Here is a 12,934-nt window from a genome sequence, read left to right as displayed (position 1 = left end):
AGTTATGTAGATTAATATCTTATCAACAATACTGTGATGAAAAATATCATTTGGGAATTGAGTTCAAAACATAAAAAAAATAATCCTTGCCGGGAACAGCTAACACTTTGTTCATGCCATTGTCTTCTTTGAATTTGTAAGAAAAGAGAGTTTATTATTAGATTTTAAATTTTAAACTGGAAATCCCTGAATCAGAATGTCATGATCTTAATTCATCCTTGTTTATATCTTTTCCAAAATGGGAGTAAAAGTTGAAAGTTTCCTTATGGCTTCCAGATATTCTCTTGTGCACTTTTCATGAGAAGTATTGGGTGTATATGCTTTTCAACTGACCTCGTGGCGCAACGGTAGCGCGTCTGACTCCAGATCAGAAGGTCGCGTGCCCAAATCACGTCGGGGTCAATTAACTCTATCATCTTTTCATAACTTAATTGATGCTTGGGTAAAGATTGAAACGGAAACTGCGTAATCCTACTGACAATAGAATAGCTCAACGTTGTTGTCATGTGTCAGCACAGTGTTTGAAAAGTGTTTTATTTAAATGATATAGATTAATTTCTAATCAACAATACTTTGATGAGAAATATCATTTGGGAATTGAGTTCAAAACATAAAAAAATCCATGCCGGGAACAGCCAATACTTTGTTCATGCCATTGTCTTCTTTGAATTTCTTAGAGAAGAGGGCATAATACTAGATATTTAATTTTAAAATGGAAATCAATGAATCTGAATGTGATGATTTTAATTCAGCCCTGTTTATGTCTTTTCTAAACTGTGATTAAAAGTAGCAAATTTCCAGATGGGGTCCATATATTATCTCATGCACTTTTCATGTGAATTATTGGAGCAAACATGCTTTTCAACTGACCTTGTGCACAATGGTAGCGCTTCTGACTCCATTAAAGAAGGCTGCGTGTTGATATCACATCAGGGTCGAGAAGCTCTTTCATCTTTTCATAACTTCATCGATGCTTGTGTTAAGATGGAAAACGGAAACTGAGTAATTCCACTGACAATAGAAAAATTCGACTTTGTTGCCACCTGTAGGCAAAGTGTTTAAAAATGTGTTTTATTTAAGTTATGTAGACTAACATCTTATCAACAATACTGTGATGAAAAATATCATTTGGGAATTGAGTTCAAAACATAAAAAAAATAATCCTTGCCGGGAACAGCTAACACTTTGTTCATGCCATTGTCTTCTTTGAATTTGTAAGAAAAGTGAGTTTATTATTAGATTTTAAATTTTAAACTGGAAATCCCTGAATCAGAATGTCATGATCTTAATTCACCCTTGTTTATATCTTTTCTAAAATGGGAGTAAAAGTTGCAAGTTTCCTGATGGCTTCCAGATATTATCTTGTGCACTTTTCATGAGAAGTATTGGGCGTACAAGCTTTTCAACTGACCTCGTGGTGCAACGGTAGCGCGTCTGACTCCAGATCAGAAGGTTGCGTGTTCAAATCACGTTGTGGTCATGTAACTCTATCATCTTTTCATAACTTAATCGATGCTTGGGTAAACATTGAAACGGAAACTGCGTAATCCTACTGACAATAGAATAGTTTAAAGTTGTTGTCATGTGTCAGCGCAATGTTTGTAAAGTGTTTTATTTAAATGATATAAATTAATATCTTATCAGCAATACTTTGATGAGAAATATCATTTGGGAATTGAGTTCAAAACATAAAAAAATCCATGCCGGGAACAGCCAATACTTTGTTCATGCCATTGTCTTCTTTGAATTTCTTAGAGAAGAGGGCTTATTACTAGATATTTTATTTTAAACTGCAAATCAATGAATCCGAATGTGATGATTTTAATTCAGCCCTGTTTATGTCTTTTCTAAACTGTGATTAAAAGTAGCAAATTTCCAGATGGGGTCCATATATTATCTCATGCACTTTTCATGTGAAGTATTGGAGCAAACATGCTTTTCAACTGACCTTGTGCACAATGGTAGCGCTTCTGACTCCAGTAAAGAAGGCTGCGTGCTGATATCACATCAGGGTCGAGAAGCTCTTTCATCTTTTCATAACTTCATCGATGCTTGTGTTAAGATTGAAAACGGAAACTGAGTAATTCCACTGACAATAGAAAAATTCAACTTTGTTGCCACCTGAAGGCAAAGTGTTTAAAAATGTGTTTTATTTAAGTTATGTAGATTAACATCTTATCAACAATACTGTGATGAAAAATATCATTTGGGAATTGAGTTCAAAACATAAAAAAAATAATCCTTGCCGGGAACAGCTAACACTTTGTTCATGCCATTGTCATCTTTGAATTTGTAAGAAAAGAGAGTTTATTATTAGATTTTAAATTTTAAACTGGAAATCCCTGAACCAGAATGTCATGATCTTAATTCATCCTTGTTTATATCTTTTCCAAAATGGGAGTAGAAGTTGCAAGTTTCCTGATGGCTTCCAGATATTATCTCGTGCACTTTTCATGAGAAGTATTGGGCGTACAGGCGTTTCAACTGACCTCGTGGCGCAACGGTAGCGCGTCCGACTCCAGATCAGAAGGTTGCATGTTCAAATCACGTCGGGGTCAAATAACTCTATCATCTTTTCATAACTTAATCGATGCTTGGGTAAAGATTGAAACGGAAACTGCGTAATCCTACTGACAATAGAATAGCTCAACGTTGTTGTCATGTGTCAGCGCAGTGGTTGAATAGTGTTTTATTTAAATGATATAGATTAATATCTTATCAACAATACTTTGATGAGAAATATCATTTGGGAATTGAGTTCAAAACATAAAAAAATCCATGCCGGGAACAGCCAATACTTTGTTCATGCCATTGTCTTCTTTGAATTTCTTAGAGAAGAAGGCTTATTACTAGATATTTAATTTTAAAATGGAAATCAATGAATCCGAATGTGATGATTTTAATTCAGCCCTGTTTATGTCTTTTCTAAACTGTGATTAAAAGTAGCAAATTTCCAGATGGGGTCCATATATTATCTCATGCACTTTTCATGTGAATTATTGGAGCAAACATGCTTTTCAACTGACCTTGTGCACAATGGTAGCGCTTCTGACTCCATTAAAGAAGGCTGCGTGTTGATATCACATCAGGGTCGAGAAGCTCTTTCATCTTTTCATAACTTCATCGATGCTTGTGTTAAGATGGAAAACGGAAACTGAGTAATTCCACTGACAATAGAAAAATTCGACTTTGTTGCCACCTGTAGGCAAAGTGTTTAAAAATGTGTTTTATTTAAGTTATGTAGATTAACATCTTATCAACAATACTGTGATGAAAAATATCATTTGGGAATTGAGTTCAAAACATAAAAAAAATAATCCTTGCCGGGAACAGCTAACACTTTGTTCATGCCATTGTCTTCTTTGAATTTGTAAGAAAAGAGAGTTTATTATTAGATTTTAAATTTTAAACTGGAAATCCCTGAATCAGAATGTCATGATCTTAATTCATCCTTGTTTATATCTTTTCCAAAATGGGAGTAAAAGTTGAAAGTTTCCTTATGGCTTCCAGATATTCTCTTGTGCACTTTTCATGAGAAGTATTGGGTGTATATGCTTTTCAACTGACCTCGTGGCGCAACGGTAGCGCGTCTGACCCAAGATCTGAAGGTTGCGTGTCCAAATCACGTCGGGGTCAAGTAACTCTATAGTCTTTTCATAACTTAATTGATGCTTGGGTAAAGATTGAAACGGAAACTGCGTAATCCTACTGACAATAGAATAGCTTAACTTTGTTGTCATGTGTCAGCGCAATGTTTGTAAAGTGTTTTATTTAAATGATATAAATTAATATCTTATCAGCAATACTTTGATGAGAAATATCATTTGGGAATTGAGTTCAAAACATAAAAAAATCCATGCCGGGAAAAGCAAATACTTTGTTCATGCCATTGTCTTCTTGGAATTTCTAAGAGAAGAGGGATTATTACTAGATATTTTATTTTAAACTGCAAATCAATGAATCCGAATGTGATGATTTTAATTCAGCCCTGTTTATGTCTTTTCTAAACTGTGATTAAAAGTAGCAAATTTCCAGATGGGGTCCATATATTATCTCATGCACTTTTCATGTGAAGTATTGGAGCAAACATGCTTTTCAACTGACCTTGTGCACAATGGTAGCGCTTCTGACTCCAGTAAAGAAGGCTGCGTGCTGATATCACATCAGGGTCGAGAAGCTCTTTCATCTTTTCATAACTTCATCGATGCTTGTGTTAAGATTGAAAACGGAAACTGAGTAATTCCACTGACAATAGAAAAATTCAACTTTGTTGCCACCTGTAGGCAAAGTGTTTAAAAATGTGTTTTATTTAAGTTATGTAGATTAACATCTTATCAACAATACTGTGATGAAAAATATCATTTGGGAATTGAGTTCAAAACATAAAAAAAATAATCCTTGCCGGGAACAGCTAACACTTTGTTCATGCCATTGTCATCTTTGAATTTGTAAGAAAAGAGAGTTTATTATTAGATTTTAAATTTGAAACTGGAAATCCCTGAACCAGAATGTCATGATCTTAATTCATCCTTGTTTATATCTTTTCCAAAATGGGAGTAAAAGTTGCAAGTTTCCTGATGGCTTCCAGATATTATCTCATGCACTTTTCATGAGAAGTATTGGGCGTACATGCGTTTCAACTGACCTCGTAGTGCAACGGTAGCGCGTCTGACTCCATATCAGAAGGTTGCATGTTCAAATCACGTCGGGGTCAAGTAACTCTATTATCTTTTCATAACTTAATCGATGCTTGGGTAAAGATTGAAACGGAAACTGCGTAATCCTACTGACAATAGAATAGCTCAAAGTTGTTGTCATGTGTCAGCGCAGTGGTTGAATAGTGTTTTATTTAAATGATATAGATTAATATCTTATCAACAATACTTTGATGAGAAATATCATTTGGGAATTGAGTTCAAAACATAAAAAAATCCATGCCGGGAACAGCCAATACTTTGTTCATGCCATTTTCTTCTTTGAATTTCTTAGAGAAAAAGGCTTATTACTAGATATTTAATTTTAAACTGGAAATCAATGAATCCGAATGTGATGATTTTAATTCAGCCCTGTTTATGTCTTTTCTAAACTGTGATTAAAAGTAGCAAATTTCCAGATGGGGTCCATATATTATCTCATGCACTTTTCATGTGAAGTATTGGAGCAAACATGCTTTTCAACTGACCTTGTGCCCAATGGTAGCGCTTCTGACTCCATTAAAGAAGGCTGCGTGTTGATATCACATCAGGGTCGAGAAGCTCTTTCATCTTTTCATAACTTCATCGATGCTTGTGTTAAGACTGAAAACGGAAACTGAGTAATTCCACTGACAATAGAAAAGTTTGACTTTGTTGCCACCTGTAGGCAAAGTGGTTAAAAATAGAGTTGAGCGACCTTGACCTTTTTAGAGTCGAGCCGGGTTTCGCGAAACCCGACTATCTCAAAAGTCGGGTCGAGTGAAATCGGCCGATTATGACGTAAAGTCGGGATCGACCGAAACACGAAACCCAATGCAAGTCAATGGGGCAGCATAGTCGGCAGTGAGTGGGGGCCAGGAAAACACCTAGAGTGCCCATTTTAATGTCAAAACCATCCATTCTTCTTAATGAAGCTTGTCAAGCGTAATTTACCTTATAATAATTGGAAGGCATTTGAAATTGGGGGTCATTTGGCTAAAGTTGTGGTGGGTAGGGCTGGTTCAAGTAATTAGTGGGCCCAGGAAATCTGGACCACGTCACGGCAGTGGAGCAGGGAGAGGTAAGTATTTCAACTTTGCAAGTGCTGTGATCCTGAGCAAGCAGGGGGGCCCACTCGTTGGCATTGGCACTGGCACAGGGCCCCTCAAAGTACAGCGGTGTGTTTGCACGGCGGGGGCGCCTCCCACCAGCAGCAACACTTTTGCATACTATGAGAGGCCCTGTGCCAGTGACGTCGCCAACTAGTATTCCTCCCCCCACCTGATGAAGGAACCTGCACTTTCATCTGCACCTTCCTCTTTGTCCCCGTGTAAGGTGGTATGGTATGCGGGAAGAGCAACCTGACTTTCAGCAGGGTCACAATGTTGTTGTGTAGCGTGCACGGGGAATGTTGCGTTATGGGTCAATGTACGAGCAGACTCATCTATCACTGGCTGGGCAATGGGCAGGATGAGGAGGAAACACAGATATAGGCCCAAAGAATAAAGTGGGCTAAATGCAGTTCAAAATTGGTAACACAGGAATAACCAGGGGGCATTGCAGTGGAGGACAACTGGAATGAGAGGCTGACACAGAGAGTAGGTCCAAATCAGTAAGTAGTCGAAATGCAGTTCAAAATTGGCAACAGTAGTAAACAGGCGGCACAGCTTTGTTCAGTGGAGGAGAACAGCAAGGAGTGGCTGACACTGATAGTAGGCCCCAACCCAACTAGTAGGCCAAATGCAGTCTAACATTAACAACTACTTAACGAGCGCCTGAAAACGGAATTTCAGGACAGGAAACCAGGAGAACAGCAAGGAGCGGCAGACACCGATAGTAGGCCCAAACGAACTAGTACGCCAAATGCAGTTGTTCCGTTTAACCACAATTTAATGAGAGCCTGAAGATAGAAGTTCAGGAAAGGCAACCTGGAGAACACCTTGGAGTGGAACACACCATCTCTCTACACCCCATACCCAATTTGTAGGCCCAATGCAGCGTAGTTTCCAACAACTACTAAACGAGAGCATGATGATCGAAGCATTGGCGAGGAAACCTGCGGAACACCTTGGAGTGGAACACACCATCTCTCTACACCCCATACCCAATTTGTAGGCCTAATGCAGCGTAGTTTCCAACAACTACTAAACGAGAGCATGATGATCGAAGCATTGGCGAGGAAACCTGCGGAACACCTTGGAGTGGAACACACCATCTCTCTACAGTGGAACACACCATCTCTCTACATCCCATACCCAATTTGTAGGCCTAATGCAGCGTAGTTTCCAACAACTACTAAACGAGAGCCGGAAGATCGAAGCTCAGGAAAGGCAACCTGGAGAACACCTTGGAGTGGAACACACCATCTCTCTACACCCCATACCCAATTTGTAGGTCTAATGCAGCGTAGTTTCCAACAACTACTAAACGAGAGCATGATGATCGAAGCATTGGCGAGGAAACCTGGGGAACACCTTGGAGTGGAACACACCATCTCTCTACACCCCATACCCAATTTGTAGGCCTAATGCAGCGTAGTTTCCAACAACTACTAAACGAGAGCATGATGATCGAAGCATTGGCGAGGAAACCTGGGGAACACCTTGGAGTGGAACACACCATCTCTCTACAGTGGAACACACCATCTCTCTACATCCCATACCCAATTTGTAGGCCTAATGCAGCGTAGTTTCCAACAACTACTAAACGAGAGCCGGAAGATCGAAGCTCAGGAAAGGCAACCTGGAGAACACCTTGGAGTGGAACACACCATCTCTCTACACCCCATACCCAATTTGTAGGCCTAATGCAGCGTAGTTTCCAACAACTACTAAACGAGAGCCGGAAGATCGAAGCTCAGGAAAGGCAACCTGGAGAACACCTTGGAGTGGAACACACCATCTCTCTACACCCCATACCCAATTTGTAGGCCCAATGCAGCGTAGTTTCCAACAACTACTAAACGAGAGCATGATGATCGAAGCATTGGCGAGGAAACCTGGGGAACACCTTGGAGTGGAACACACCATCTCTCTACACCCCATACCCAATTTGTAGGCCTAATGCAGCGTAGTTTCCAACAACTACTAAACGAGAGCATGATGATCGAAGCATTGGCGAGGAAACCTGGGGAACACCTTGGAGTGGAACACACCATCTCTCTACAGTGGAACACACCATCTCTCTACATCCCATACCCAATTTGTAGGCCTAATGCAGCGTAGTTTCCAACAACTACTAAACGAGAGCCGGAAGATCGAAGCTCAGGAAAGGCAACCTGGAGAACACCTTGGAGTGGAACACACCATCTCTCTACACCCCATACCCAATTTGTAGGCCCAATGCAGCGGAGTTTCCAACAACTACTAAACGAGAGCATGATGACCGAAGCATTGGCGAGGAAACCTGGGGAACACCTTGGAGTGGAACACACCATCTCTCTACACCCCATACCCAATTTGTAGGCCTAATGCAGCGTAGTTTCCAACAACTACTAAACGAGAGCCGGAAGATCGAAGCTCAGGAAAGGAAACCTGGAGAACACCTTGGAGTGGAACACACCATCTCTCTACACCCCATACCCAATTTGTAGGCCTAATGCAGCGTAGTTTCCAACAACTACTAAACGAGAGCCGGAAGATCGAAGCTCAGGAAAGGCAACCTGGAGAACACCTTGGAGTGGAACACACCATCTCTCTACACCCCATACCCAATTTGTAGGCCCAATGCAGCGGAGTTTCCAACAACTACTAAACGAGAGCATGATGATCGAAGCATTGGCGAGGAAACCTGGGGAACACCTTGGAGTGGAACACACCATCTCTCTACACCCCATACCCAATTTGTAGGCCTAATGCAGCGTAGTTTCCAACAACTACTAAACGAGAGCCGGAAGATCGAAGCTCAGGAAAGGCAACCTGGAGAACACCTTGGAGTGGAACACACCATCTCTCTACACCCCATACCCAATTTGTAGGCCTAATGCAGCGTAGTTTCCAACAACTACTAAACGAGAGCCGGAAGATCGAAGCTCAGGAAAGGCAACCTGGAGAACACCTTGGAGTGGAACACACGATCTCTCTACACCCCATACCCAATTTGTAGGCCCAATGCAGCGTAGTTTCCAACAACTACTAAACGAGAGCATGATGATCGAAGCATTGGCGAGGAAACCTGGGGAACACCTTGGAGTGGAACACACCATCTCTCTACACCCCATACCCAATTTGGAGGCCTAATGCAGCGTAGTTCCAACAACTACTAAACGAGAGCCGGAAGATCGAAGCTCAGGAAAGGCAACCTGGAGAACACCTTGGAGTGGAACACACCATCTCTCTACACCCCATACCCAATTTGTAGGCCTAATGCAGCGTAGTTTCCAACAACTTCTAAACGAGAGCCGGAAGATCGAAGCTCAGGAAAGGCAACCTGGAGAACACCTTGGAGTGGAACACACCATCTCTCTACACCCCATACCCAATTTGTAGGCCCAATGCAGCGGAGTTTCCAACAACTACTAAACGAGAGCATGATGATCGAAGCATTGGCGAGGAAACCTGGGGAACACCTTGGAGTGGAACACACCATCTCTCTACACCCCATACCCAATTTGTAGGCCTAATGCAGCGTAGTTTCCAACAACTACTAAACGAGAGCCGGAAGATCGAAGCTCAGGAAAGGCAACCTGGAGAACACCTTGGAGTGGAACACACCATCTCTCTACACCCCATACCCAATTTGTAGGCCCAATGCAGCGTAGTTTCCAACAACTACTAAACGAGAGCATGATGATCGAAGCATTGGCGAGGAAACCTGGGGAACACCTTGGAGTGGAACACACCATCTCTCTACACCCCATACCCAATTTGTAGGCCTAATGCAGCGTAGTTTCCAACAACTACTAAACGAGAGCATGATGATCGAAGCATTGGCGAGGAAACCTGGGGAACACCTTGGAGTGGAACACACCATCTCTCTACAGTGGAACACACCATCTCTCTACATCCCATACCCAATTTGTAGGCCTAATGCAGCGTAGTTTCCAACAACTACTAAACGAGAGCCGGAAGATCGAAGCTCAGGAAAGGCAACCTGGAGAACACCTTGGAGTGGAACACACCATCTCTCTACACCCCATACCCAATTTGTAGGCCCAATGCAGCGTAGTTTCCAACAACTACTAAACGAGAGCATGATGATCGAAGCATTGGCGAGGAAACCTGGGGAACACCTTGGAGTGGAACACACCATCTCTCTACACCCCATACCCAATTTGTAGGCCTAATGCAGCGTAGTTTCCAACAACTACTAAACGAGAGCCGGAAGATCGAAGCTCAGGAAAGGCAACCTGGAGAACACCTTGGAGTGGAACACACCATCTCTCTACACCCCATACCCAATTTGTAGGCCTAATGCAGCGTAGTTTCCAACAACTACTAAACGAGAGCCGGAAGATCGAAGCCCAGGAAAGGCAACCTGGAGAACACCTTGGAGTGGAACACACCATCTCTCTACACCCCATACCCAATTTGTAGGCCCAATGCAGCGGAGTTTCCAACAACTACTAAACGAGAGCATGATGATCGAAGCATTGGCGAGGAAACCTGGGGAACACCTTGGAGTGGAACACACCATCTCTCTACACCCCATACCCAATTTGTAGGCCTAATGCAGCGTAGTTTCCAACAACTACTAAACGAGAGCCGGAAGATCGAAGCTCAGGAAAGGCAACCTGGAGAACACCTTGGAGTGGAACACACCATCTCTCTACACCCCATACCCAATTTGTAGGCCTAATGCAGCGTAGTTTCCAACAACTACTAAACGAGAGCCGGAAGATCGAAGCTCAGGAAAGGCAACCTGGAGAACACCTTGGAGTGGAACACACGATCTCTCTACACCCCATACCCAATTTGTAGGCCCAATGCAGTGTAGTTTCCAACAACTACTAAACGAGAGCATGATGATCGAAGCATTGGCGAGGAAACCTGGGGAACACCTTGGAGTGGAACACACCATCTCTCTACACCCCATACCCAATTTGGAGGCCTAATGCAGCGTAGTTCCAACAACTACTAAACGAGAGCCGGAAGATCGAAGCTCAGGAAAGGCAACCTGGAGAACACCTTGGAGTGGAACACACCATCTCTCTACACCCCATACCCAATTTGTAGGCCTAATGCAGCGTAGTTTCCAACAACTTCTAAACGAGAGCCGGAAGATCGAAGCTCAGGAAAGGCAACCTGGAGAACACCTTGGAGTGGAACACACCATCTCTCTACACCCCATACCCAATTTGTAGGCCCAATGCAGCGGAGTTTCCAACAACTACTAAACGAGAGCATGATGATCGAAGCATTGGCGAGGAAACCTGGGGAACACCTTGGAGTGGAACACACCATCTCTCTACACCCCATACCCAATTTGTAGGCCTAATGCAGCGTAGTTTCCAACAACTACTAAACGAGAGCCGGAAGATCGAAGCTCAGGAAAGGCAACCTGGAGAACACCTTGGAGTGGAACACACCATCTCTCTACACCCCATACCCAATTTGTAGGCCCAATGCAGCGTAGTTTCCAACAACTACTAAACGAGAGCATGATGATCGAAGCATTGGCGAGGAAACCTGGGGAACACCTTGGAGTGGAACACACCATCTCTCTACACCCCATACCCAATTTGTAGGCCTAATGCAGATTAGTTTCCAACAACTACTAAACGAGAGCATGATGATCGAAGCATTGGCGAGGAAACCTGGGGAACACCTTGGAGTGGAACACACCATCTCTCTACAGTGGAACACACCATCTCTCTACATCCCATACCCAATTTGTAGGCCTAATGCAGCGTAGTTTCCAACAACTACTAAACGAGAGCCGGAAGATCGAAGCTCAGGAAAGGCAACCTGGAGAACACCTTGGAGTGGAACACACCATCTCTCTACACCCCATACCCAATTTGTAGGCCCAATGCAGCGGAGTTTCCAACAACTACTAGACGAGAGCATGATGATCGAAGCATTGGCGAGGAAACCTGGGGAACACCTTGGAGTGGAACACACCATCTCTCTACACCCCATACCCAATTTGTAGGCCTAATGCAGCGTAGTTTCCAACAACTACTAAACGAGAGCCGGAAGATCGAAGCTCAGGAAAGGCAACCTGGAGAACACCTTGGAGTGGAACACACCATCTCTCTACACCCCATACCCAATTTGTAGGCCTAATGCAGCGTAGTTTCCAACAACTACTAAACGAGAGCCGGAAGATCGAAGCTCAGGAAAGGCGACCTGGAGAACACCTTGGAGTGGAACACACCATCTCTCTACACCCCATACCCAATTTGTAGGCCCAATGCAGCGTAGTTTCCAACAACTACTAAACGAGAGCATGATGATCGAAGCATTGGCGAGGAAACCTGGGGAACACCTTGGAGTGGAACACACCATCTCTCTACACCCCATACCCAATTTGTAGGCCTAATGCAGCGTAGTTTCCAACAACTACTAAACGAGAGCCGGAAGATCGAAGCTCAGGAAAGGCAACCTGGAGAACACCTTGGAGTGGAACACACCATCTCTCTACACCCCATACCCAATTTGTAGGCCTAATGCAGCGTAGTTTCCAACAACTACTAAACGAGAGCCGGAAGATCGAAGCTCAGGAAAGGCAACCTGGAGGACACCTTGGAGTGGAACACACCATCTCTCTACACCCCATACCCAATTTGTAGGCTCAATGCAGCGGAGTTTCCAACAACTACTAAACGAGAGCATGATGATCGAAGCATTGGCGAGGAAACCTGGGGAACACCTTGGAGTGGAACACACCATCTCTCTACACCCCATACCCAATTTGTAGGCCTAATGCAGCGTAGTTTCCAACAACTACTAAACGAGAGCCGGAAGATCGAAGCTCAGGAAAGGCAACCTGGAGAACACCTTGGAGTGGAACACACCATCTCTCTACACCCCATACCCAATTTGTAGGCCCAATGCAGCGTAGTTTCCAACAACTACTAAACGAGAGCATGATGATCGAAGCATTGGCGAGGAAACCTGGGGAACACCTTTAGTGGAACACACCATCTCTCTACACCCCATACCCAATTTGTAGGCCTAATCCAGCGTAGTTTCCAACAACTACTAAACGAGAGCATGATGATCGAAGCATTGGCGAGGAAACCTGGGGAACACCTTGGAGTGGAACACACCATCTCTCTACAGTGGAACACACCATCTCTCTACATCCCATACTCAATT

General features: G+C 43.2%; 4 non-coding genes across 4 annotated transcripts; all 4 read left to right on the top strand.

Annotated features, from left to right (window-relative positions):
• The first annotated feature begins 330 nt into the window (after nt 1-330).
• On the top strand, nt 331-402 carry TRNAW-CCA (transfer RNA tryptophan (anticodon CCA)). The gene has a single exon. It is a non-coding gene; the product is annotated as a tRNA-Trp (tRNA).
• Nucleotides 403-1,408: 1,006 nt separating this feature from the next.
• Nucleotides 1,409-1,480, top strand: TRNAW-CCA (transfer RNA tryptophan (anticodon CCA)). Its single transcript has one exon. It is a non-coding gene; the product is annotated as a tRNA-Trp (tRNA).
• Nucleotides 1,481-2,486: 1,006 nt separating this feature from the next.
• TRNAW-CCA (transfer RNA tryptophan (anticodon CCA)) lies at nt 2,487-2,558 on the top strand. Its single transcript has one exon. It is a non-coding gene; the product is annotated as a tRNA-Trp (tRNA).
• Nucleotides 2,559-3,564: 1,006 nt separating this feature from the next.
• On the top strand, nt 3,565-3,636 carry TRNAL-CAA (transfer RNA leucine (anticodon CAA)). Its single transcript has one exon. It is a non-coding gene; the product is annotated as a tRNA-Leu (tRNA).
• The last annotated feature ends 9,298 nt before the right edge of the window (nt 3,637-12,934 follow it).

Source organism: Ranitomeya imitator, chromosome 4 (assembly GCF_032444005.1).
Source record: "Ranitomeya imitator isolate aRanImi1 chromosome 4, aRanImi1.pri, whole genome shotgun sequence".
Taxonomy (NCBI): domain Eukaryota; kingdom Metazoa; phylum Chordata; class Amphibia; order Anura; family Dendrobatidae; genus Ranitomeya; species Ranitomeya imitator.
This window is presented reverse-complemented; position numbering and strand designations above follow the sequence as displayed.